Source organism: Anastrepha obliqua, chromosome 6 (genome assembly GCF_027943255.1).
Source record: "Anastrepha obliqua isolate idAnaObli1 chromosome 6, idAnaObli1_1.0, whole genome shotgun sequence".
Lineage (NCBI taxonomy): Eukaryota > Metazoa > Arthropoda > Insecta > Diptera > Tephritidae > Anastrepha > Anastrepha obliqua.
In genome coordinates, this window is record NC_072897.1 from 71491214 (window position 1) to 71518412 (window position 27199).

The window sequence follows — 27199 nt, forward strand, 5'->3', positions numbered from 1 at the left end:
AGGCAATGGCAAACCTCCGAGTGTATTTCTGCCATGAAAAAGCTCCTCATAAAAATATCTGCCGTTCGGAGTCGGCTTGCAGCAGTAGGGCCTTCCATTTGTGGAACAACATCAAGACGCACACCACAAATAGGTGGTGGAGCTCGGCCAAACACCCAAAAAGGGTGTACGCGCCAATTATATATATATGTATCTATCTATTTTCCTGCTTTTCGATATTCGTTTTTTATTTTTATTTCCTACATTTATACAATGCGAAGGATAGAAAATCGTAATAATATAGTAATTTGTAATTAAAGAAAATTTGCGGTGCTGTAAGTGCGGCGGCATTGTTTCGCACTGCGACCGACCTTTATAAGATACGGTTAGGGAAAGAAAATTTAACGTTTACCTCTCTTTATAATGCATTATTTTCTACAGGTTTCCGCTGGGGAACCGCAAATAACGTCACCTGTTACTCCAGAGGACTCACTGCCAAGTCAGCGACGTATACCGAAGAGTAAAGTCTGCAATCCAGAAGAGACAAATTCCAAAATGGTACGCCTGCAAGAACGAAGATTTATATTGGCGGGAAAAAAATCTAAGCACTGATGAAAAGGAATTCTATCGACGATAGAAATGCTGATGCCTTGGAGATCTAATAATAATAAATATAATAACTTAATATTGTCAAATATTTTAAATAAATTATATAAATCATTATATTATATGTCATTAAGTGCATATGTATGTCATTGAGTGCGGACGTGTTTTTTTTATCCACAGTTTTCGTGCTTACTAAGCTGTAATTGTATAATTGAACAGTTAATAATTGGAAAATTTGCGATTATGAAGCAGTGAAGCAGTAAAAAATAAATAGCTATTTAATAAAATCATCAAGCCCTGTTTATGTGGACTAAAAGTTGATTGCAACCAAGCTAAAATTCAATGTGCCCTTTTTGTAAATTGTGCTCCTATCCGTCAGAGGTCTATCCGATCTCCTCCTCCGTCAGCTTGGGACGATCATAGCGTAATATTTACCGATATGTCGTCAACAAATACGCCCGCATCACCAAATTTGAATGCGAACCTTTCACCGTATCAACAAGTGCCAGAACCAGTATCAGAAAGGAAATCTGAAATCAGCCTACAAAGAGTTCTGACAGAAAACGCTGCTCTTCGGTTCGAGAATGCTCGTGCCATGGATGCAATTAGTTATCTTCAAGCTGATAAGTAGTTATTGCCTTAAATGCGACAATAAAGAAATGCGAAAACATGAAACTGATGTTGTGTCCTCTGCCCTTGTGAAACTAAGTGCTGAGGTGAAAGACCTGCATGTTTGTGTTCTAGCTTGTGAGTGTCAAGCAAAATTGCGAAACCAAACCAAAAATGCAAAAATCAAAGCAAAGAAACGAGAGCCTCTGGTCCTTATTTTGATTGAATGTTATCTTCGACTGTAGTCGAAAGTGCTGATCGAACGAATTTTCATCTTGAGATAAAAAGAGTATGAGCTTCGTGAAGTCCTCGCCGGAATAAGAAAGTTAATGCGTTGCAAAAGAAATCCTTAATTAATGTCACCTTGAATTAAATTAAACACAAAAGTATGCGATAGAATATACCTTTTGCCCTCAAGCAAAAACTCTCTCACTTGCACCTAGTGCAAAGTACATAGTGATAATTCTGCTCTCCAAACAAAGCAGGAAATTACACATTGAAGAAGGGTAGGGAAAGCAGAATATGCTTTGTGTGTCTGTAAATGTTGCTTGGAAGAAAATGGGGTCTTCAACGTAAGTATACATTATAGATGATAGATATAAGGCTACGGTTATACTATCGTTTCATGTAACTCGGTACTTGGCAAAATACAAAGGTCATCCTATGCAATAACGGTCAGTGCAATCAGATCAGATGGAAGGTTCTGATACACGTTATTCCGATAGATCTGCATATCTAGAAGATGGCAACCATGAGTGCATTTAAGTTAAATGAAATGGAAAGAAAAAACTTATGATCATGGCAGTCTATTATTGCGTCATACTCAGTACACCTCGGAGAGGACTGATTATATAATCCCGATGGTAATATTTAATAGGAATTTTGCCACTCTCTTTCCATCTCAGGAGGAATGGAGTAAGGGATCCTCACTAAACAACTTCGATACTACAGTCTATACAGATGGCTCTAAAATGGACTGGACTGTGGTGTTGGAGCAAGTATGTATTCTCCGTAGTATGTATTCATATTCTCATGCACTTAAGATTTAAAAATCTGTACGTCTTCCTGACGCCTGCAAGGTCTTTCAGATGGAGGTACTAGCAATTGCGAAAGCTAGTTCAACAAAGTAGGAATAGCTTTACCATCTTGAGTGAAAAGCATAACGTAACCTTAGTATGGGCCCCCGGAAAGTAACGAAAGCAGATAAACTGGCAAGAGGGGGGGATCTGCGATAAAAAACGTGCTTGAGGAATTGGTATTCACACCACTGGATGCAATCAAGAATAAAATTTCCCTAAAATACCTCCGGATCGCGGATTGTAGATGGATAGACCAGACCACATGCAGAAAGAGGCGTCTCCACAACACACATTGTCACAGTTGTAAGCAACCGGAGAAAAAGGAAACAATCTTCCATTTCTTCTGTGGAAGGAGACAATGTCAACCCTTGGTAAACCACTGTTCGAGAATCTCGAACAACTGTCTGGCTTAGACGTCAACAACCTAATAAGGTTCTTAAACTGAACAGAATGGATAGAGTGGTGCTGTAAATAATTGGTAAGCAAGTTGGTAGCGAGGATGTGGCAACAAAATGGTGCGGAAGCGCTAGTTGGACTCCGGGTGAATCACATCTTCACAAGTTTAAAACTGGCTAGGTGTTTGCTTTGAATATTAGAATTCTTTGATACCCTGTCTTCATTTGCACTTTTCTTTAACGATTACGTACAGATAGACATTATCATTTCGCCCAACAAAAAAACAAGTAACTGCTGTTGAGCGACTGTATTAGATACAAGAGTCGTAGGAATTGGAGTTAACGGAGCAAACGTAGAAATAACATTTGAAGTAGACCTTGTAGCGAATGAATATCTTAAAAAAATATATTAATTATATACCTTGACTTTTAAAATAGTTCTTTCATCTCGTTTTTTGGAGTCGTAGAAATAAAATTAAAAGTAGACCTTGCAGTGAATAAATATATTTAAAAAAATATATTAATATATACCTTGACGTTTAAAATAGATCTTTCATTTCGTTTGCTGTTGTCAACAATTTGACAATGTCGGAATTTTTGCTTATTACTATTGTTCTTTCAAATGTACTTACGTGCTAAACATTTTTTTTATTTTATTGTTAACTTTTTATTTTCAGATATTTTTTGGTACAGTACAGTCTCGTATATATTTATCGGCTGATTTAATGGGTATCAATTGTCATACTGGCATGTCTTGCTTGTTACGGAAATCTGTAATCGATGAACTAGGTGGTTTGAAAACATTTGGTTGTTATCTAGCCGAAGATTTCTTTATCGCCAAAGCCATTCCAGACAAGGGATGAAAAATGCGCATAAGTAATCAACCGGCATTGCAAAATAGTAGAATTTGTGATGTAAACAGATTTCAAGAGCGGCTCATACGTTGGACGAAATTACGCGTAGCCATGGTACCGAAAACAATACTGTTAGAGCCTCTCTCCGAGTGCATGGTATTAGGCGCCTTAGCCTCATGGTCTGCATCGTTACTATTTAATTGGGATCCATTAGTATTTTACTTAGTGCATATACTCGCGTGGTTTCTTTCAGATTGGATATTACTTTCTATTGTGCAGGTAAACGTAGCTTGCAATTGAATTACAGTGTGTATGCATACAATTATATATTCATTGTAGTATATGTATACCTAACAACATTTTTATTGCTTCACAGAATGGTTCATTGACATTTCATAAGTTTGAGTTCGTCATTGGTTGGCTTTTTAGAGAAATAAGCGGTCCTTACCTATTCCTTCATGCGCTTTGGAATCCAGCTATTAGATGGCGCAGACGAACTTATAAGCTTCAGTGGGGTGGAATCGCCTATGAGTTACCAACAAGCAATACGAATATGAGTACAAAACGTTTACTAGTATCATAGCATAAGTTGATGATGCCTAATTATCAGCATCTTAATTTTAATACGCAAACCAATAGTAATAGTACTTAGTGCATATACTCGCGTGGTTTCTTTCAGATTGGATATTACTTTCTATTGTGCAGGTAAACGTAGCTTGCAATTGAATTACAGTGTGTATGCATACAATTATATATTCATTGTAGTATACGTATACCCAACAACATTTTTATTGCTTCACAGAATGGTTAATTGACATTTCATAAGTTTGAGTTCGTCATTGGTTGGCTTTTTAGAGAAATAAGCGGTCCTTACCTATTCCTTCATGCGCTTTGGAATCCAGCTATTAGATGGCGCAGACGAACTTATAAGCTTCAGTGGGGTGGAATCGCCTATGAGTTACCAACAAGCAATACGAATATGAGTACAAAACGTTTACTAGTATCATAGCATAAGTTGATGATGCCTAATTATCAGCATCTGAATTTTAATACGCAAACCAATAGTAATAGTACGAATATATTTTTTTGTGTAAAGTTAGGATCGCCTTTTTCGGAATTTTGCATTGATATAAGGTATATTTTGGTTTAAATGTATACCTATGTATATGTTGAATCGGAGTTTCTTTTAAGAAGTACCCTAGAAATGTATAAATGTAAGTGAAAAAGAAGGAATGTATCAAGTATTATTGTAAGTAGTCTAGCTGTAAATTTTGTAATGCGTAAAATAATGACGTGTAACTTAAAAATCAATCTTAACAAATGCTAAATAGAAACAATGTTACAGTAAATATTATTAAATTCATAATATAACTTTGAGATGGCTGACAAGTTCGCAGCCCAAGGTACTTGAAGCATGAAAATTGTAGTTTTATCTATATATATAAAAATTAAGCCGAAAAAAAGTGTGCATTTGTCCGGGGTAATCTCAGCAATGCGTGTAAGGAAAACAATGAAAGTTTCACAAATTGTTGGTGTTACTTTGGCAAAGGTTTCTGTAAAGTTTGGTTGAAATCCAATAACGCGTGTGTGTGCGGTGAGTCGGTTAAGTGAGTCTGTTTTTGCTATTTGCCGCACGTATTTTTTGTACCGCACATAGCATTCATACATTTTGGTAGTGTGTGTCTGGGCCGATTATTATGAAATTTGGTATATAGATATATTTTTCCACGGTGAAGGTTAGGTTATTGATTCCACTCGCCACCAGGTGGCGCTGCCGAAGGCCAAAACGAGGACCCGGGTAACCCTAGGATGTGTTTTTACATTGTGGGTATCAAATCAAAGCTACTGATGAGTGCTTTAATACAGAGTATTTCTTAGATCTCTGAGTGACCAGGGTCTCGAGATATAGCCGAAAAGGTGGACCAAGGTACCCTTGGATGTGTTTGTACAATATGGGTATCAGATGGAAGCGGTTGATGAAAGCTTTTAAGTGAAGTAATTTTTACTGCCCGTTTCCGGGATAAAGAAAGGAGATGGAGCTGGAGATGGAAGAGGAAAAGGAATAGGTACAGGAAGAGGAAGAGGAAGAGAAAGAGAAAGAGGAAGACCACTTATTATTAAAAACTAAAAAAGAAATTCTAAAAAAATTTTAAAACGTTACATACACGCTTATTATATAAACGTTAATCTGAAGTCAGTTATAGTGAAAAATTCATTGTATCATTGCCGACGTGATTGGTGATCGTTTCCTTAATTTTTTGCAGAAAGGTTATGCTAATATGAGATATTATCTATATCATTCATATATTTACGTATTACCTGTGTACTCACAAATATACCGTTGAAGCAAATATATAATATGTCAGTTTTTTTACTTCGCCTGGAAAAGTTTATATAAATTTAAGAAGAGTAAATAGAACTCATTTTATATCAGACTTCACGCAAAAAAGTCATTTGCACCTGAACACATTGCTGGGTTAAAGCGGGGGGCAATAGAACAGTTCTCTTCTCCTTCTCCGCTTTTTCGCACACGTAATTGTATGGGATGAGTGCACGATAGCACATAAAAAGTCACTGGAAGCGCTGTCCTATACGAGTAAAAATGAAATGTTTGGTCGTGCCTTAGTGCTGCTGGCAGGTGATTTTAGACAAACACTGCCTGGTACTCCTCGAGCAACTGTAGCAGATGAATTGGCTGCATGTTTGAAATCATCATATTTGTGGAGACATGTTCAAACACTCAAACTAACTACAAATGTACGTGTTCTAATGCAAAATGATCCATCAGCTGCTGAATTTTCACAGCAATTATTGGATATTGGAAATGGCAAAGTTCCTGTCGATAATTTAACTGGCTTAATAACTTTACAACCAAACTTTTGTCAAATAAGTCAAACGAAAGAACAGTTAATTCAAAGTATTTTCCCAAATTTGCCTCAAAATTACAAAAATCATGATTGGCTTAGTGAACGAACCATTATGGCTGGCAAAAATAAAGATGTGAATGAAATGAATGCGGCTATTTTGGCTAACATACCAAGTCCAGAACAAACATATCGATCCGTTGACACTGTTACAAATCAACTATACCTACCTACTGTAAATTATCCCACTGAATTTTTAAATTCCCTTGATTTACCTGGATTACCGCCATACATGCTAAACTTGAAAATAGGAGCACCGATTATTATGTTGAGAAACATAAATCAACCACGACTATGTAATGGCATTCGATTAACAGTTAAGAGATTGATGAATAACGTCATTGAAACAACAATTTTGAATGGAAAATATTCTGGTGAAGACGTTTTAATACCGCGAATACCAATGATACCATCGGATATGCCGTTTGAATTCAAACGTCTTCGATTTCCAGTTCGCCTTGCATTCGCGATTACTATTAATAAGTCACAAGGCCAAACTTTATCAATTTGGGGTATTGATTTAGAATACCAATGTTTTTCTCATGGCCAACTTTATGTTTCATGCTCAAGAGTTGGTAAGCCATCGGTATTGTTCATTTATTCAACAACGCATGGAAAAACGAAGAATATTGTATACCAAAGAGCATTACAATAAAAAAAGTAATAAAGTAAATCACATCAAACGTTTTTTAATTGCTACTACTATTTAAAACTTCTTTCATTACTATTCATGCGCGAGAATTTTTATAAAATACACACAGTATTTTTCGGCTTAATTTAATTAATTAATTTAGATTTTTTTAAAGACGACCAGGGGAACGGGCGGGTTTTCGCTATTTTTTAAAATTTTGTTGTTTTAACATCTAATGGCTGCATTAGATGCAAACTATTTCTCTCCTTTTTGTTCAGAAAACCGTTAAATTTGAAAAAAGCCAATGCTGAAAGGACCCAGTTTGTAGGGTGATTTGTAAGTTTGTAGAAATCCCGTAGCTTTTAAGGCATTCGCCGTAACCCGAGTGGTGTAAACGGGCACATCATCCAACAGAATTAACTTTCTCTACGAATGCCTTACCTCCCTGTCCCAGTATATAAGAGTAGTACAGCAGTCGGATTCCAGCTTTAACTATCGCTATAACCCCATCGCCAAAAAATGTGAAATGATAATTTTAACAATGCTTACTATTTTTTGCGATTCTATTTAATAAAGGCAAACCCTGGGATTGAGAGAGTTGTCAAATGTATCAATTACGTGTTTGCTGGACATTGTGTTTAAATTGTAATTCGTTTAATTATGTATGGCTATGTATGTGTGTGTATATTTACATTTTAGACGTCGGCAGTCAATTAAATGTTTTTGATATTGACAACCTGCAAAACAGTATTGCGATGTTTCAACAGGAAAACAAGAAAAGAGAAAAATAAATACTATTGTCAGCATTAAGTAAGCATTAAGCACTAAGAATAGAATATTTGTCTGGGATTTGACGGGTGGGGTGTGTTCGACAAACTAAAAAATCACAGCAATATTGCAGATCGTGGTGCTATTTCATAAAAAGTAACACTGCCGAATTATTACAGCTCGAACACACCCTTGTGTTGGCTGGTGTTTGCGCTTAAACACTCCAGCTGCAGCAAATCCAAATTTAAGCTACAATGGAAATGTTTTATTAAAAAAGCATTTTAAAAAAACTCCATTTCTGGTTAAATTTATTAGCAGATTTTAGAGATGAGCCACATATAATAGATAAAGTGGATGAACTCTTTTTGACCGATCATCTAACTAAAACTGCGATTCCAGCGATTCCTCTATCGCTGAAAGTCTCCATTTTTTGCTTAATAAAGTGTAAAATTGGTGAGGAGAAAGAAGATTTTAAGCTAAACAGTTGAATCAACAAATCAGAGGAAATACTTATATTTTTGTTTGTGTAGGCTACCAAATATACAAAACAATGTGTGTCTAGTGGGAAAATAGCAACGGTAGAAAATTGTCAAAAAACACAAATTTAGATTGATGCAATACTTGGAGAAGCACAGGGAGTTAGCCCACGATAGTTGTAGAAGAAAAACTGTTAAACTTTACTTTTAGAGGTTTGTCAATAACATTACAGTATACAGTTTGCTACTTCAGTTTAGCGAAATCGGTGAGAAGCTAAATACGTGAGGCGGAGCCATGCAAGGGAACGATATGGGAAAAGATCATGGGTAAACATGAGGTAAATATATTTCAAATTATTGATCGTTTAGTCCGTTCTAAACATTTATTCCGAATATAGATACAATCAAAGTCAAGCAAAAGTCGCAAGACTTCAGAAATGCCGTGGAGGGAAGCGATATCAGCTCACCAATTATTGGCCAAAAATCGAGCGACCTTGATGACGGCGTAATGACCACAGTGGCAGTTGTCAATCAAAAAAGAAGTTGGCGAGGTACTGCTGAGCGTTCCCACGACAGTCGGTTCTACGTAACCGGAACGGCCCGGATTTATATCCGGCCAAGGACTGTCACTTTTGCAGCATTCCTCGTATATGTATGGGGAATATTTATGCTGCTACAACAACAATAGGTAGTGCTGAGTTAAGAAAATTTTGTTCTAACATTTTATTTACATATTTGTTAGTAAAGCCTGGATTATTATCCGCCGTAGCCGAATGGGTTGGTGCGTCACTACCACTCGGAATTCACAGAGAGAATGTGGGTTCGAATCTCGGTGAAACACCAGATTAAGAAAAACCTTTTTCTAATAGCGGTCGCCCTCGGCAGGCAATGGCAAACCTCCGAGTGTATTTCTGCCATAAAAAAGCTCCTCATAAAAATATTTGCCATTCGGATTCGGCTTGCAGCAGTAGGGCCTTCCATTTGTGGAACAACATCAAGACGCACACCACAAATAGGTGGTGGAGCTCGGCCAAACACCCAAAAAGGGTGTACGCGCCAATTATATATATATATATCTATCTATTTTCCTGCTTTTCGATATTCGTTTTTTATTTTTATTTCCTACATTTATACAATGCGAAGGATAGAAAATCGTAATAATATAGTAATTTGTAATTAAAGAAAATTTGCGGTGCTGTAAGTGCGGCGGCATTGTTTCGCACTGCGACCGACCTTTATAAGATACGGTTAGGGAAAGAAAATTTAACGTTTACTTCTCTTTATAATGCATTATTTTCTACAGGTTTCCACTGGGGAACCGCAAATAACGTCACCTGTTACTCCAGAGGACTCACTGCCAAGTCAGCGACGTATACCGAAGAGTAAAGTCTGCAATCCAGAAGAGACAAATTCCAAAATGGTACGCCTGCAAGAACGAAGATTTATATTGGCGGGAAAAAAATCTAAGCACTGATGAAAAGGAATTCTATCGACGATAGAAATGCTGATGCCTTGGAGATCTAATAATAATAAATATAATAACTTAATATTGTCAAATATTTTAAATAAATTATATAAATCATTATATTATATGTCATTAAGTGCATATGTATGTCATTGAGTGCGGACGTGTTTTTTTTATCCACAGTTTTCGTGCTTACTAAGCTGTAATTGTATAATTGAACAGTTAATAATTGGAAAATTTGCGATTATGAAGCAGTGAAGCAGTAAAAAATAAATAGCTATTTAATAAAATCATCAAGCCCTGTTTATGTGGACTAAAAGTTGATTGCAACCAAGCTAAAATTCAATGTGCCATTTTTGTGAATTGTGCTGCTATCCGTCAGAGGTCTATCCGCTATCCTCCTCCGTCAGCTTGGGACGATCATAGCGTAATATTTACCCATATGTCGTCAACAAATACGCCCGCATCACCAAATTTGAATGCGAACACTTCACCGTATCAACAAGTGCCAGAACCAGTATCAGAAAGGAAATCTGAAATCAGCCTACAAAGAGTTCTGACAGAAAACGCTGCTCTTCGATTCGAGAATGCTCGTGCCATGGATGCAATTAGTTATCTTCAAGCTGATAAGTAGTTATTGCCTTAAATGCGACATTAAAGAAATGCGAAAACATGAAACTGATATTGTGTCCTCTGCCCTTGTGAAACTAAGTGCTGAGGTGAAAGACCTGCATGTTTGTGTTCTAGCTTGTGAGTGTCAAGCAAAATTGCGAAACCAAACCAAAAATGCGAAAATCAAAGCAAAGAAACGAGAGCCTCTGGTCCTTATTTTGATTGAATGTTATCTTCGACTGTAGTCGAAAGTGCTGATCGAACGAATTTTCATCTTGAGATAAAAAGAGTATGAGCTTCGTGAAGTCCTCGCCGGAATAAGAAAGTTAATGTGTTGCAAAAGAAATCCTTAATTAATGTCACCTTGAATTAAATTAAACACAAAAGTATGCGATAGAATATACCTTTTGCCCTCAAGCAAAAGCTCTCTCGCTTGAACCTAGTGCAAAGTACATAGTGATAATTCTGCTCTCCAAACAAAGCAGGAAATTACACATTGAAGAAGGGTAAGGAAAGCAGAATACGCTTTGTGTGTCTGTAAATGTTGCTTTGAAGAAAATGGGGTCTTCAAGGTAAGTATACATTATAGATGATAGATATAAGGCTACGGTTATACTATCGTTTCATGTAACTCGGTACTTGGCAAAATACAAAGGTCATCCTATGCAATAACGGTCAGTGCAATCAGATCAGATGGAAGGTTATGATACACGTTATTCCGATAGATTTGCATATCTAGAAGATGGCAACCATGAGTGCATTTAAGTTAAATGAAATGGAAAGAAAAAACTTATGATCATGGCAGTCTATTATTGCGTCATACTCAGTACACCTCGGAGAGGACTGATTATATAATCCCGATGGTAATATTTAATAGGAATTTTGCCACTCTCTTTCCATCTCAGGAGGAATGGAGTAAGGGATCCTCACTAAACAACTTCGATACTACAGTCTATACAGATGGCTCTAAAATGGACTGGACTGTGGTGTTGGAGCAAGTATGTATTCTCCGTAGTATGTATTCATATTCTCATGCACTTAAGATTTAAAAATCTGTACGTCTTCCTGACGCCTGCAAGGTCTTTCAGATGGAGGTACTAGCAATTGCGAAAGCTAGTTCAACAAAGTAGGAATAGCTTTACCATCTTGAGTGAAAAGCATAACGTAACCTTAGTATGGGCCCCCGGAAAGTAACGAAAGCAGATAAACTGGCAAGAGGGGGGGATCTGCGATAAAAAACGTGCTTGAGGAATTGGTATTCACACCACTGGATGCAATCAAGAATAAAATTTCCCTAAAATACCTCCGGATCGCGGATTGTAGATGGATAGACCAGACCACATGCAGAAAGAGGCGTCTCCACAACACACATTGTCACAGTTGTAAGCAACCGGAGAAAAAGGAAACAATCTTCCATTTCTTCTGTGGAAGGAGACAATGTCAACCCTTGGTAAACCACTGTTCGAGAATCTCGAACAACTGTCTGGCTTAGACGTCAACAACCTAATAAGGTTCTTAAACTGAACAGAATGGATAGAGTGGTGCTGTAAATAATTGGTAAGCAAGTTGGTAGCGAGGATGTGGCAACAAAATGGTGCGGAAGCGCTAGTTGGACTCCGGGTGAATCACATCTTCACAAGTTTAAAACTGGCTAGGTGTTTGCTTTGAATATTAGAATTCTTTGATACCCTGTCTTCATTTGCACTTTTCTTTAACGATTACGTACAGATAGACATTATCATTTCGCCCAACAAAAAAACAAGTAACTGCTGTTGAGCGACTGTATTAGATACAAGAGTCGTAGGAATTGGAGTTAACGGAGCAAACGTAGAAATAACATTTGAAGTAGACCTTGTAGCGAATGAATATCTTAAAAAAATATATTAATTATATACCTTGACTTTTAAAATAGTTCTTTCATCTCGTTTTTTGGAGTCGTAGAAATAAAATTAAAAGTAGACCTTGCAGTGAATAAATATATTTAAAAAAATATATTAATATATACCTTGACGTTTAAAATAGATCTTTCATTTCGTTTGCTGTTGTCAACAATTTGACAATGTCGGAATTTTTGCTTATTACTATTGTTCTTTCAAATGTACTTACGTGCTAAACATTTTTTTTATTTTATTGTTAACTTTTTATTTTCAGATATTTTTTGGTACAGTACAGTCTCGTATATATTTATCGGCTGATTTAATGGGTATCAATTGTCATACTGGCATGTCTTGCTTGTTACGGAAATCTGTAATCGATGAACTAGGTGGTTTGAAAACATTTGGTTGTTATCTAGCCGAAGATTTCTTTATCGCCAAAGCCATTCCAGACAAGGGATGAAAAATGCGCATAAGTAATCAACCGGCATTGCAAAATAGTAGAATTTGTGATGTAAACAGATTTCAAGAGCGGCTCATACGTTGGGCGAAATTACGCGTAGCCATGGTACCGAAAACAATACTGTTAGAGCCTCTCTCCGAGTGCATGGTATTAGGCGCCTTAGCCTCATGGTCTGCATCGTTACTATTTAATTGGGATCCATTAGTATTTTACTTAGTGCATATACTCGCGTGGTTTCTTTCAGATTGGATATTACTTTCTATTGTGCAGGTAAACGTAGCTTGCAATTGAATTACAGTGTGTATGCATACAATTATATATTCATTGTAGTATATGTATACCTAACAACATTTTTATTGCTTCACAGAATGGTTCATTGACATTTCATAAGTTTGAGTTCGTCATTGGTTGGCTTTTTAGAGAAATAAGCGGTCCTTACCTATTCCTTCATGCGCTTTGGAATCCAGCTATTAGATGGCGCAGACGAACTTATAAGCTTCAGTGGGGTGGAATCGCCTATGAGTTACCAACAAGCAATACGAATATGAGTACAAAACGTTTACTAGTATCATAGCATAAGTTGATGATGCCTAATTATCAGCATCTTAATTTTAATACGCAAAGCAATAGTAATAGTACGAATATATTTTTTTGTGTAAAGTTAGGATCGCCTTTTTAAGAATTTTACATTGATATAAGGTATATTTTGGTTTAAATGTATATCTATATGTTGAATCGGAGTTTCTTTTAAGAAGTACCCTAGAAATATATAAATGTAAGTGAAAAAGAAGGAATGTATGAAGTATTATTGTAAGTAGTCTAGCTGTAAATTTTGTAATGCGTAAAATAATGACGTGTAACGTAAAAATCAATCTTAACAAATGCTAAATAGAAACAACGTTACAGTAAATATTATTAAATTCATAATATATCTTTGAGATGGCTGACAAGTTCGCAGCCCAATGTACTTGAAGCATGAAAATTGTAGTTTTATTTTTTAATATGTTTTTGTTTTAACACATTCCCGCCGGCGACCGAATTTGTAATTCTCGGCATCTGGCAGCTCTGTTACTCCAAGATTGTTTCATCGGACGGCGCCGTTATAACCGTAATTGAATATCGTTCAGTGAGCACTGCCGACTATGCCTGCATTAGATGCAAACTATTTCTCTCCTTTTGTTCAGAAAACCGTTAAATTTGAAAAAAGCCAGTGCTGAAAGGACCCCGTTTGTAGGGTGATTTGTAAGTTTGTAGAAATCCCGTAGCTTTTAAGGCATTCGCCGTAACCCGAGTGGTGTAAACGGGCACATCATCCAACAGAATTAACTTTCTCTACGAATGCCTTACCTCCCTGCCCCAGTAAATAAGAGTAGTACAGCAGTCGGATTCCAGCTTTAACTATCGCTATAACCCCATCGCCAAAAAATGTGAAATGATAATTTTAACAATGCGATTTTTTTTGCGATTCTATTTAATAAAGGCAAACCCTGGGATTGAGAGAGTTGTCAAATGTATCAATTACGTGTTTGCTGGACATTGTGTTTAAATTGTAATTCGTTTAATTATGTATGGCTATGCATGTGTGTGTATATTTACATTTTAGAGGTCGGCAGTCAATTAAATGTTTTTGATATTGACAACCTGCAAAACAGTATTGCGATGTTTCAACAGGAAAACAAGAAAAGAGAAAAATAAATACTATTGTCAGCATTAAGTAAGCATTAAGCACTAAGAATAGAATATTTGTCTGGGATTTGACGGGTGGGGTGTGTTCGACAAACTAAAAAATCACAGCAATATTGCAGATCGTGGTGCTATTTCATAAAAAGTAACACTGCCGAATTATTACAGCTCGAACACACCCTTGTGTTGGCTGGTGTTTGCGCTTAAACACTCCAGCTGCAGCAAATCCAAATTTAAGCTACAATGGAAATGTTTTATTAAAAAAGCATTTTTCAAAAACTCCATTTCTGGTTAAATTTATTAGCAGATTTTAGAGATGAGCCACATATAATAGATAAAGTGGATGAACTCTTTTTGATCGATCATCTAACTAAAACTGCGATTCCAGCGATTCCTCTATCGCTGAAAGTCTCCGTTTTTTGCTTAATAAAGTGTAAAATTGGTGAGGAGAAAGAAGATTTTAAGCTAAACAGTTGAATCAACAAATCAGAGGAAATACTTATATTTTTGTTTGTGTAGGCTACCAAATATACAAAACAATGTGTGTCTAGTGGGAAAATAGCAACGGTAGAAAATTGTCAAAAAACACAAATTTAGATTGATGCAATACTTGGAGAAGCACAGGGAGTTAGCCCACGATAGTTGTAGAAGAAAAACTGTTAAACTTTACTTTTAGAGGTTTGTCAATAACATTACAGTATACAGTTTGCTACTTCAGTTTAGCGAAATCGGTGAGAAGCTAAATACGTGAGGCGGAGCCATGCAAGGGAACGAAATGGGAAAAGAGCATGGGTAAACATGAGGTAAATATATTTCAAATTATTGATCGTCTAGTCCGTTCTAAACATTTATTCCGAATATAGATACAATCAAAGTCAAGCAAAAGTAGCAAGACTTCAGAAATGCTGTGGAGGGAAGCGATATCAGCTCACCAATTATTGGCCAAAAATCGAGCGACCTTGATGACGGCGTAATGACCACAGTGGCAGTTGTCAATCAAAAAAGAAGCTGGCGAGGTACTGGTGAGCGTTCCCACGACAGTCGGTTCTACGTAACCGGAACGACCCGGATTTATATCCGGCCAAGGACTGTCACTTTTGCAGCATTCCTCGTATATGTATGGGGAATATTTATGCTGCTACAACAACAATAGGTAGTGCTGAGTTAAGAAAATTTTGTTCTAACATTTTATTTACATATTTGTTAGTAAATCCTGGATTATTATCCGCCGTAGCCGAATGGGTTGGTGCGTCACTACCACTCGGAATTCACAGAGAGAATGTGGGTTCGAATCTCGGTGAAACACCAGATTAAGAAAAACCTTTTTCTAATAGCGGTCGCCCTCGGCAGGCAATGGCAAACCTCCGAGTGTATTTCTGCCATGAAAAAGCTCCTCATAAAAATATCTGCCGTTCGGAGTCGGCTTGCAACAGTAGGGCCTTCCATTTGTGAAACAACATCAAGACGCACACCACAAATAGGTGGAGGAGCTCGGCCAAACACCCAAAAAGGCTGTACGCGCCAATTATATATATATATATATCTATCTATTTTCCTGCTCTTGGATATTCGTCTTTTAATTTTATTTCCTACATTTATACAAGTGCGAAGGATAGAAAATCGTAATAATATAGTAATTTGTAAGAAAAGTTGCGGTGCTGTAAGTGCACCGGCATTGTTTCGCACTGCGACCGACCTTTATAAGATACGGTTAGGGAAAGAAAATTTAACGTTTACCTCTCTTTATAATGCATTATTTTCTACAGGTTTCCGCTGGGAACCGCAAATAACGTCACCTGTTACTCCAGAGGACTCACTGCCAAGTCAGCGACGTATACCGAAGAGTAAAGTCTGCAATCCAGAAGAGACAAATTCCAAAATGGTACGCCTGCAAGAACGAAGATTTATATTGGCGGAAAAAAAATCTAAGCACTGAAGAAAAGGAATTCTATCGACGATAGAAATGCTGATGCCTTGGAGATCTAATAATAATAAATATAATAACTTAATATTGTCAAATATTTTAAATAAATTATATAAATCATTATATTATATGTCATTAAGTGCATATGTATGTCATTGAGTGTGGACGTGTTTTTTTTATCCACAGTTTTCGTGCTTACTAAGCTGTAATTGTATAATTGAACAGTTAATAATTGGAAAATTTGCGATTATGAAGCAGTAAAAAATAAATAGCTATTTAATAAAATCATCAAGCCCTGTTTATGTGGACTAAAAGTTGATTGCAACAAAGCTAAAATTCAATGTGCCCTTTTTGTAAATTGTGCTGCTATCCGTCAGAGGTCTATCCGCTATCCTCCTCCGTCAGCTTGGGACGATCATAGCGTAATATTTACCGATATGTCGTCAACAAATACGCCCGCATCACCAAATTTGAATGCGAACATTTCACCGTATCAACAAGTGCCAGAACCAGTATCAGAAAGGAAATCTGAAATCAGCCTACAAAGAGTTCTGACAGAAAACGCTGCTCTTCGATTCGAGAATGCTCGTGCCATGGATGCAATTAGTTATCTTCAAGCTGATAAGTAGTTATTGCCTTAAATGCGACATTAAAGAAATGCGAAAACATGAAACTGATGTTGTGTCCTCTGCCCTTGTGAAACTAAGTGCTGAGGTGAAAGACCTGCATGTTTGTGTTCTAGCTTGTGAGTGTCAAGCAAAATTGCGAAACCAAACCAAAAATGCGAAAATCAAAGCAAAGAAACGAGAGCCTCTGGTCCTTATTTTGATTGAATGTTATCTTCGACTGTAGTCGAAAGTGCTGATCGAACGAATTTTAGTTTGGTATTATGGTGCTCATTCGCTGAAGAATAAGACTATTGTTAATTTCGATCGATCGACGCATTTATAATATATAATTTTATCTTAGCTGATACAGCAAATCAAAATAAAAGAAAAATCGATTGTATTAAAATTCTTTGTTAACAACATTTTTAAAAGTTAAAAAAAGTATTTTTTGTGAAAATGAGTACAACGGAGTTGTGGTTCGTCGATTCATCTCAATGCGAATAATGTAAATTTAACGTTTGTGATCATACAATGAAAATAACTTCTATAAATGCGAAAAGTCCAGGAGCTACTTGTGATTCTATGGCTTTCAACATGTCGCCATTGAAAGCGCATTTAGAGGAGCAAAATTTCAATGGCCGTCGCAATACTTGGCTCCTCGGTATATAATAAACACCAATTGAAATTCCGTTTTTAATTACTTTGTCCGTCTCAGGTGATGCTGGATACGCTCTAAAACCATATTTAATGACGCCGTTCAGAAACTCTGAGAAAGGGTCTCCACAAAAGGCATACAACAAACAACATGCTAAAGCGAGAAGTATCATTGAAAGAACAATTGGAGTCTTGAAAAACCGATTTAGATGTTTGGTGCAGGCAAGAGCTCTCCACTATTCTGCAAAAAAAGCAACACAAATTATTGAACTTTGGTGCAAATCCCTTTTGCGAGTTGTGGATTCTCTTCCATTAATGCAATCAGCCTTTCTAATTGCTATTTGGTACTCACGACTTTCGACCTGAATAAAATCAACAAAATTAGTATATGTTTAATATTTGGTTACTATTAAACTATAAATAATCGGAAACAACGTACATTTTAACAAATTTTCCCACAATACTATACACAATCGAAAGCAAAATTGCATTCGAAATTCGGTATACAACGAAAATTTCGACAGGGTTGTACCGCTCATAATGCCAAATTGACATACGATTTTCGATCTTCGACAACCAGCGGATATCGAAGATCGAATCCAACTCACTCTCGACTGAAAACTCGTCTACACAACTTGCTGTTCATGCCGTCGCTAACTATTCTCACTCCGTTGATATAATTTTATCGGGTCGCTCATATGCTGCTGCGCTGACAGAACTGACTGGACAGTGTAATACGAATTTTTCTATGCAAGAGCGGTCAACTGGGCATGGTAAATTAGCCATCTCTACTTATGCCGATGTACTCGGTGCTGACGCTGTTAATGCTCCTGCTACTAATACGGTCTCTTTCTACGGCGAGTTTTGCTCCTATTCCCCAAAATGATAAAATTGATAACTATCCCAGTAGGAAATCACAAGGCATAGTGGGCAGTATTAGGAGTGGTGAATTGAAGCTCACATGCCGCGTGAAATGGTTTCACCTTTCATCTTTTGCGAATTCTGTCACTACTGATAGCATCGTATTTTACGTACCGAAGCACAAGTCAATGGATTCAAATGTGATTTCTTGCCATATGCTTGTTAAAAAATATATCGATGTTTCAACATTGAAACGAATTAATTTTAAGCTAAGCATCCCGGTTCACATTATGATATTCTTCTGAATTCAGTATTATAGCCTACTGATGTGATTGTACGCCCGTTCGAGTTTTTTCGGAAAGAAGCTTCTCTACCAGTAAAACTATAACAGATTCCGTTCCCAAAGAAATTATTTCCAAGTCTCTAAGGATGTATTTCCAAAATGTTTGCAGACTTAGAACTAAGTCTAAGGCTCTATTGAATCTGAGTGCTTACTCTTATTATAAATATCATCATCATCAATTTGAGGAACAAGTTTTTGTTTTTAATTGAGATAAATGCTTGCGCTTTGCTAAAAAATTTAAGTTCTTAAGTTCTTAAGTAAAGTTCTACAGAATAACTATACTAAGTACGATAGAGAAGATAATACTTCTTCTGTAATTTGGGTTCACCCACTTAACTGTTGTTGATATTGTGGATTTCACCACATCAAAAGTTCATGGCCAGTGTATGTTGATGGATTTCCATATTTTTTTTGTCAAAAATATGCTCTGCTCTTGCCTACCCACTTTTTCCAATCTATATATATAAAAGAAATAGTTACACTATTTATAACTCGAGAATGGCAGAACCGATTTGGCTGAAAATTGGTGGAGAGGTAGCTTAGAACCAGGAGACGGACATAGGATACTTTTTATCGAATTCGAACGCGTTTCCGTGAAGTCGCTATAAAATGTGGTATAACAAAAACGCATCTGATTTGGAATAACAAAACGCAAATGACAGCTAAACGTAATTTTGTCTATGGTTAGGTAGAAAATTTGATAATATAAATTTTGTCAGAAATATATAATCACAGTAATTTGTATTCTCTTTGAATCATCATTATCAATGCCGCGACCAAGACGTCGAATCTTCCACGACAAAGCTGTAATGCAAGAAGGATAAGAAACATTGCGAATGAAACGACTGAAGAATCACATGGAATTGCCCGTCCAGAGCGCCGCGTTAGTATGGCTCGAGTTCGTGCTTCTCAATCACATTTTCGACGCACAAGAAGAGAATTATCAAGTGCTGATTTGAATCGAGCAGCGTTTCGATATGATTGCAACACTGATTACTGCTTGCATCCTAGCGTTTGCATTGGGCCAATGAACGTTCTTTGCGAGTATTGTTGCGCATTTAAGTTTTCCGGAGAAACGTCCGGATTGTGCTGCTTTAGTGGAAGAGTGAAATTGCCATTGCATTCATTGCTTTGTGGCGAAACACCAGAATTACGTAATTTTCTTGCAAACACTCAAAAATACAATGGTTGTTTCCAAATTACCTCATTTGGGGCGGGAATCTAACCCGACATTCAAGGTGCTTATTGATTAGTTTTTGAACTTACTATAATTATTCATACGTATTATGTTTGCTTATTATAAAAAAAAGTGTTTATAAATAAAAAAACATGACTTTGCTTTTTATAGATACAACCTTTCGAAGATCCACAGCATATATTTTTACAAATATACTTCAACGGTCCAACAATAGATGAAGTTGCCATCCTGATTGTACGTGAAAACTTGGAAAAACGCGATATCGTGCTTACACGTCGTGGTACTGGGCAAATGCAACAAATATCAGAAACACATCATTCATATCACACGTTGCAGTACCCGCTGATGTTTTGGCAAGGAGAAGATGGATATTATTTTAATATCAAAATGATAAATCCATTGAATGGTGAGTATCAATATCATAGTTCCACATGACATACATTTTACATTCTTTGCTTTTGGTTCACAATAAAATAACAATTACCCTGCTTATTACCAGTAAAAGATAAGGGGTTGTTTGTATAGATAAAATTGAACAAATGAGTGGCAACCGATTTACAATCATTTATCTTCACCCCTTCATAATTATGCTAAAAATTGACAAAGGTAGAAAATGCTAAATATAATGTTGTAATTTTAGGTGAAGAAACTACAAAAAAAGTTAGCTCGATGAATTATTACACATGTCGTTTGATGATTCGTCAAAATGCTGACAACTATTTGCTGCGGTTTCGTCGATGGTTTCGGCAGTATTGCGTCGACATGTACGTCAGAATAGAAACGGAACGTTTAACTTTCATTAGGTTGAACCAAGCCTCATTTACTTGATGCAATTGGTACTGAAGGAAATGCAGGTAATATTGGTCGATTAACTATTCTGCCGGCGACGTACATAGGTTTTTTTTTTTCATGAGCGTTGTGGTAGCGCGCTACCCTCAAGTGGCCGTTTGAAACCAGGACAAGCCTGTTGTTTCGTCGAAACTCCACACCCCACGGGACAACCGTCAAGCATTACATCGTGCGGGGAAAGGCGAAGGTCCTTAGTTTTTTCATGGTCTCTGCTATGACATCGCATGCTGCCGTCCATTTCTCCCTGCTTTGTAGCATGGATTGCACGAATGTATCTGGATCGTAGTTTCCATCAAATATGCGCCGAAGCTTCGTTCTAGAGCCATAAAAACGCTTACATTCGAAGAATACGTGGTGAACGTCTTCTATCGCGTTTACCTCACAGTAATCGCAAATGGGATCCGATTCATGTTTGAACCGATGCAGGTATGCTTTGAAGCATCCATGCCCGGTTAAAAATTGCGTCAGATAAAAATCCACTTCTCCGTGTTTTCTTTCAATCCAGCTTCGCAAGTCTGGAATGCAGCGATGTGTCCAGCGGCCTTTCGTTGTATTATTCCATTTTTGCTGCCAAGTTTGGGTACTAGTTTCCCGTGCTACAATGCGTTGCGTTTCACTGTCAGCCAATACTGTAGCTTCGTTTGCCAATATCTCTATTGGATACATTCCAGCGATAACCAGCGCTGCTTCTTCTGAAACCCTTTTAAATGCGGAACAGACTCGAAGCGCACATAAACGACACGCTGCCTTTATACCGCGGAATTAGGAAGGATGTTGCGTAGCCATGTGTCAAACCGGAGCACCATATAATATTTATTTGGTTCTTCACCACGCTTGCTAGGAGCTGACGTCGCCGTTGTTTTGGCCCGCGGGCGTTTAGAATTATTCGCGATAAGGCTGCTACTGTTACTGATGCTTTTTTGGTCGTATATTCCAGGTGAGTTTTAAAGGATATTCTCCGATCTATCATTATTCCCAGATATTTAACTTCTGGTACTGTCGTGATGCTGTGATTGCCAACTTGTATAGTTGCCACTTCTACTTTTTTTCGGCTTGATATGAGAACGGACTCCGTTTTTTGCTCGGCGAGTTGAAGGCCGTTTTGCACAAGCCATGAATTAACGGACGCTATGGTTTGATTTGCTTTTTCGCAGATGTCGCTCAGTCTCTTCGCCGTAATAACTACTGCTATATCGTCCGCAAATCCGATCATGTTGGCACCATTGGGTATGTTGAGGCGCAAAACACCATCGGACCCGATGTTCCAGAGCAGTGGTCCAAGGACTGACTGAGGGACAGCACCTGAAACCTTATAACTTTTTCTGCCTACTGCTGTGTCGTAATCCAGTACGCGGTCTTCGAAGTGGCTTCGTATCATTGCTCGCAGATAAGGGGACACTCCGATCTCGTCGAGTGCGTCCAATATTTTGGCCCAGTTTGCGGTGTTGAATGCATTTCTTACATCCAATGTTACTATTAAGCAGTACTCTTTGGCACCTTCGAGCCATCGGGTACCACTTAATGCCTGTTGTGCAATTTTTTTGGCGGTATTCACCGCGTCAACGGTGGACCTTCCTTTTCTGAAGCCAAACTGGTTGTCCGATATTCCCCTGGCGGAATCGATCTCTTTCTCGAGCCGGTTGTAGATTATTCTCTCCAGTACTTTAACTGCCGAGTCGAGCAGGCAAATCGGTCTGAAGCTAGACGGTTCCATGGGAGGTGTGCCAGGTTTGGCTTCTAGGAAGTAAGGTCTACCTCTTGCTTCTTGGAAGCTTTTTCTAGCCTTAATGCATTCTTTTCTGAAAGAAAGAATGCTCTCGTTCCACCAGTAAACAGGAACGTGTTTATTTGTTGTCGTCTTGCGAGACATTGACGCATCGCATGCTCTACAAATATCACCCATAATTTTGGTTGCCATGTCGTTCGCGCATCCTGTATATTCGCTTGTTGGCAACATCTCTTTAAATACGCCAGGATCTAAGGTGCCGGTTTTCCATCCTCGGTGCTTCAAACTTAATTGTTGTTTTGGAAGTTTGCATTCGTTTAAATCTATGTCGCATATTATTGCTGAGTGATCACTTTGAGTATAACACTCACTAAGCTTCTATTTAGACTCTCTGTAGATGTTAGAGCTGACGAAGGTGATGGCTATTATTGAACCAAAGCCATTTCTGAAGAAGGTATGTTCCCCGCCACTGTTCAGTAAAGCAATATCCAGGCATGCAAATGCTTCAAGGAGTGCTCTGCCCTTTGGTGTAGTCCGCTGTGAGCCCCACTCCATAGCCCATGTATTGAAATCGCCTGCAATAATGTATCGCTGTCTTAACATTGCATCCATGGCGATTTTCCCTACTATCTCCTCAAACTCGTCTAAAGGGGTGCTTGAAGGTATGTAACAACTATATATACATAAATATATCGGAGATCTTGCCGCAAACAAAGATTCTTTCTTTTGCTACGCTCTCTAGATGTAAGGGACGTGGTCCGCAGGACCATATTGCAGCCTTTTTGCAAGCGTCTTGCGTCCAGTTGGCTGACCTTTCTCTATAGGGTTCGCTCAATATGGCTACATCAACCTTGAGTTCTGCAATTGTTTGCGACAAGAGATCTTGTGCGGCTTCGCAATGGTTGAGATTGAGTTGTTGCAATCTCATTACTGTTTTATATTTTTAAGCGCTTCTTGAAATACCGGGCATTTATTGCCGCCGGTAGCATGATCAGTGGGGTTGGTATGTTTTTTCTCACATAATAAGCACTTTGGAGTGTTTGTGCATGTTTTTGCTACATGCCCTTCTCCTCCGCATTTAAAGCAAACTCCTTGGAGATCGGTTCCGCTGGTGCAATTTCTTGATATATGCCCGAATTCTAGGCATTTAAAACAGTGTCTAGGTTGGATTTTCTGACGAATACCGCATATTACCCATCCAATGCGAATTTTACCCACTTCGAGTAAGTTTTTGGCGGCCTCAGAAGGTAGTGAAACAACTGCCGTTTGCATACCACCATATGCTTTCCGTATCGAGCGAATCTGCGAAGGCTCTACGTTGAGGTTGAGGAGTTGCGAGTTTAGTGCTACACGAATCTCTTCGGGCGTAGTTACTTCATCAACATCGTGAATCTCGAGAAGTGATTCTTCGGTTAACGATTTAACCTCCGCCTTTCCTGAGAGAGCCAGACCCACCGCTGCTTGTAGTTTCGCCGTTTTCGCGTCAGATGGCTTAGTCGGCTGGAACAGTAGATCGCCATTCGCGGCTTTGCGGATTTTTTGAACCAGCCCGTTCATCTCTTTAAGAGAATCCTCATTTTTGACTGTCTTCAAAATCTCGGCGTAAGAATATTCGCCCGTGCTTCTAACAATGATGGCATCGGGACGAGCAGGTTTACTCTTTGTGCGCTGCCGTTTATTTACTGTTATCCACGCGCCCTCCGTTGCCTTTTTCCCTTCCATATTTGCCATAGCTGTCTTTTGTGAGGCATTGACAATGGATTTAGGAACTTCATTCTCCTTTCTAGGATGTCTTTGTATTGGTAATACCTCGCCCGGTGTTCGTACATGGGTCCGCTTTGTTGTTTGCTGCGCAGTTATTCTAAGAGAAGGAGTCGTCTGCGCATACTTCATATCCTTTGTACGGGGTTTAGCTTTTCCAATCTCTTCTGCTAACTGATCGTAGGAAATTGCAATCGCCTTCACTAAATCTCTGAGATTTTGATTTATGGACCATTTGCCACTACCAATGATATCTTTCAGATCATTTATAAGGTGACCGAGGCACAGGAAAGCATTTGCATCATTTTCTTTTTCAACTGGGGCCGTGAGAGCGGGCGCAGTATTTAACGAAGTTGAGCGCACAGGAGAATGCGATAAACGCGGTTGTCGCTCAAACGGATTTAAAATGTCCTCTCCGACGTATTCCAAACCGGTTACCGATGGAGTACTTTCCATTTTGAGGAAGCTGATTCACCCGTAGCTGCGTTCGCAGCGCCACCTTTTGTTTAGCCAAGACACATACCTTCAGTGTGGGTGGTAGTTTGGACACACACCTTCAAAAGTGGATCGGTGACTTACTGAATACTAAACAGCTGTTTAGTGGATCGCGCGCAATTTTTAAAGTTTCAAGTCGCTTTTTTTAATTTTTTGTTTTTAAGCACTTACTTTCTTTATGTGCCAAAACGAATCACTACACTTTCGCACTAATCGCGTATAAAAATCTTCACTAAGTTGACCGTTTAGGGTTCTAAAACCAAGAGCCTTCTGAAACACAACCAATTCACTTTCACTGCAGTGTGTGTGACGTACATAGGTAGTCTACGTCATATGCATGAATATGCGCAAGATGCAATGAAATATGTTTGTCATTACGGTAGGCCAGATCTCTTTATTACTTTTACCTGCAATCCAAAATGGATAGACACGTGTATTTAGACAAAAAATGTGGTCCCTGATGAACTATAATACATTATTAAACAACGCGTCCTTGGAGATATTCGATGCTGGATGTATTCAATCGAATGGGAAAAACGAGGCCTGTCGCACGCACACATTCTTATTTGGTTAGTATAAAGAATTCAAACAGACCAAATAGATGATATCATATGTGCCGAGATTCCCGATCACGAAGCCGATCCAGACCTACATGATGTTGTAATTACAAATATGATTCATGGACCGTGCGGCGCCATCAATCTCCAGTCACCTTGCATGGTCGACGGCAAGTGTTCCAAACGATATCCACGGAAATTAATGGTGGAGACTTTTACTGGCAACGATGGTTATCCACTGTATCGCCGTTGATCACCCGATGATAACGAACTATCACAACAAAAGTGAAAATAATGGATTTCGTTGTCGACAACAGTTGGATTGTTCCATATTCGCCACTTATTTCCAAAACGTTCAAGACACATTGCAACGTTGAGTATTGCAATTCAGTAAAGTCCATAAAATACTTTTGCAAATATGTCACAAAATGCAGCGATATGGCGGTTTTTGGCATCCAGTCCTCCAATACCAACGATGAAGTTTGTATCATCAAGTTGGCCGTTATGTGAACTGCAATGAAGCGATTTGGCGTACATTCGCATTCCCTATTCACGAACGTCATCCTACTGTTATGCATTTGGCGGTTCATCTGGAGAATGGTCAACGAGTACATTTCACGGCTTCGAATGTTGTTCAATGTAATGAAACACCTCTAGCAACGACATTGGCCAGTTTCTTTGTTTAGCCTTTCTCGCTTCTTCACTGCGAGGAATTTACAACTCTGCCCCACTAAATCCACGGCGACCCTTTTCACCACCTGGACAAAGGAGGTCAAGCTACAACTCAAAGTGAAAGTCGATGACACACCAATTCCGGCGGTTAACAGCCCCAAAATTTTGGGAGTTACCTTTGACAGCTTGCTCTCCTTCTCAGCGCATACAATCGCTACTGCAACTAAAGTACAGAATCGCAACAAGGTTCTCAAGTCGCTCGCCGCACATACCGGTATTTTGATAATCTAGGCCGCCAAAAGTCAATTTTGTAAAATGCATTAATTGATTTTAATAATGAATAAAACAGAAAGATAACACAATAGAGTATTCACTCCACCCCCTCTCGCGCTCTGTTATATGTCTCGTTTTAATCAAGGAAATTGAAGCTTCAGGTATGTTTTTTCCAAATTTAATAAATATTTTATAGATTTTGTTCATTAGTAACGTAATTTATTGAATTCCGAACAAGGAGAAATAGTGCATTTTTTACACATATTTTTTTATTTGTTAAGCTGGAAGTTATACTTCCAAGTCCGTCCAAGCTTGAATTTTTTTTCAGATTGTGTACATTTGCTTTGAGATGTGAATAAAGTAGAATTAGCCGCAGAAAACCGCAGATTAATTAATTGTGGAATTTCAAAAGTTTCATGGAACAGTTTTTTTAAAAGCGTTTTCTATACTTGTTATTTTTTGGTTTGTTTAAGGTTCTCAAGGCACTTCAGGGGTTCGAATTGTGACTCGAAAATACCTATTCGACCGCATGCAAGCTCAGAATTTACCAAATTTGGACGAAAAATTAAACTCTTTACAACAGGAGTTTTTTTCAAGTGAAAAATACTCTGACGAACAGATATCAGCTCTTAAGCACAAATTTTTACATTTTAAATCACAAATCAAGAAAAATTGGGTACAAGTACATAAAAAGGAAGATGTTTTCCTACCAAAGTAAGGAAGTGGAAGGAGGTTTTGAATTAACTGTTGCAGCAATACCGAAACGATGTGGCCGTCCTCAGAAACATTTTAGTGACTCAGGTAAAAGATCTAAAAGACGCAAAATTGCAGAACTCAGATCTACAGTAAAGGACAAAAAA

General features: G+C 38.0%; 2 pseudogenes; both read left to right on the top strand.

The window, feature by feature from the left end:
- Positions 1-252: 252 nt before the first annotated feature.
- LOC129250698 (ceramide glucosyltransferase-like) lies at positions 253-4937 on the top strand (annotated as a pseudogene).
- Positions 4938-8644: 3707 nt separating this feature from the next.
- Positions 8645-13717, top strand: LOC129250699 (ceramide glucosyltransferase-B-like; annotated as a pseudogene).
- The last annotated feature ends 13482 nt before the right edge of the window (positions 13718-27199 follow it).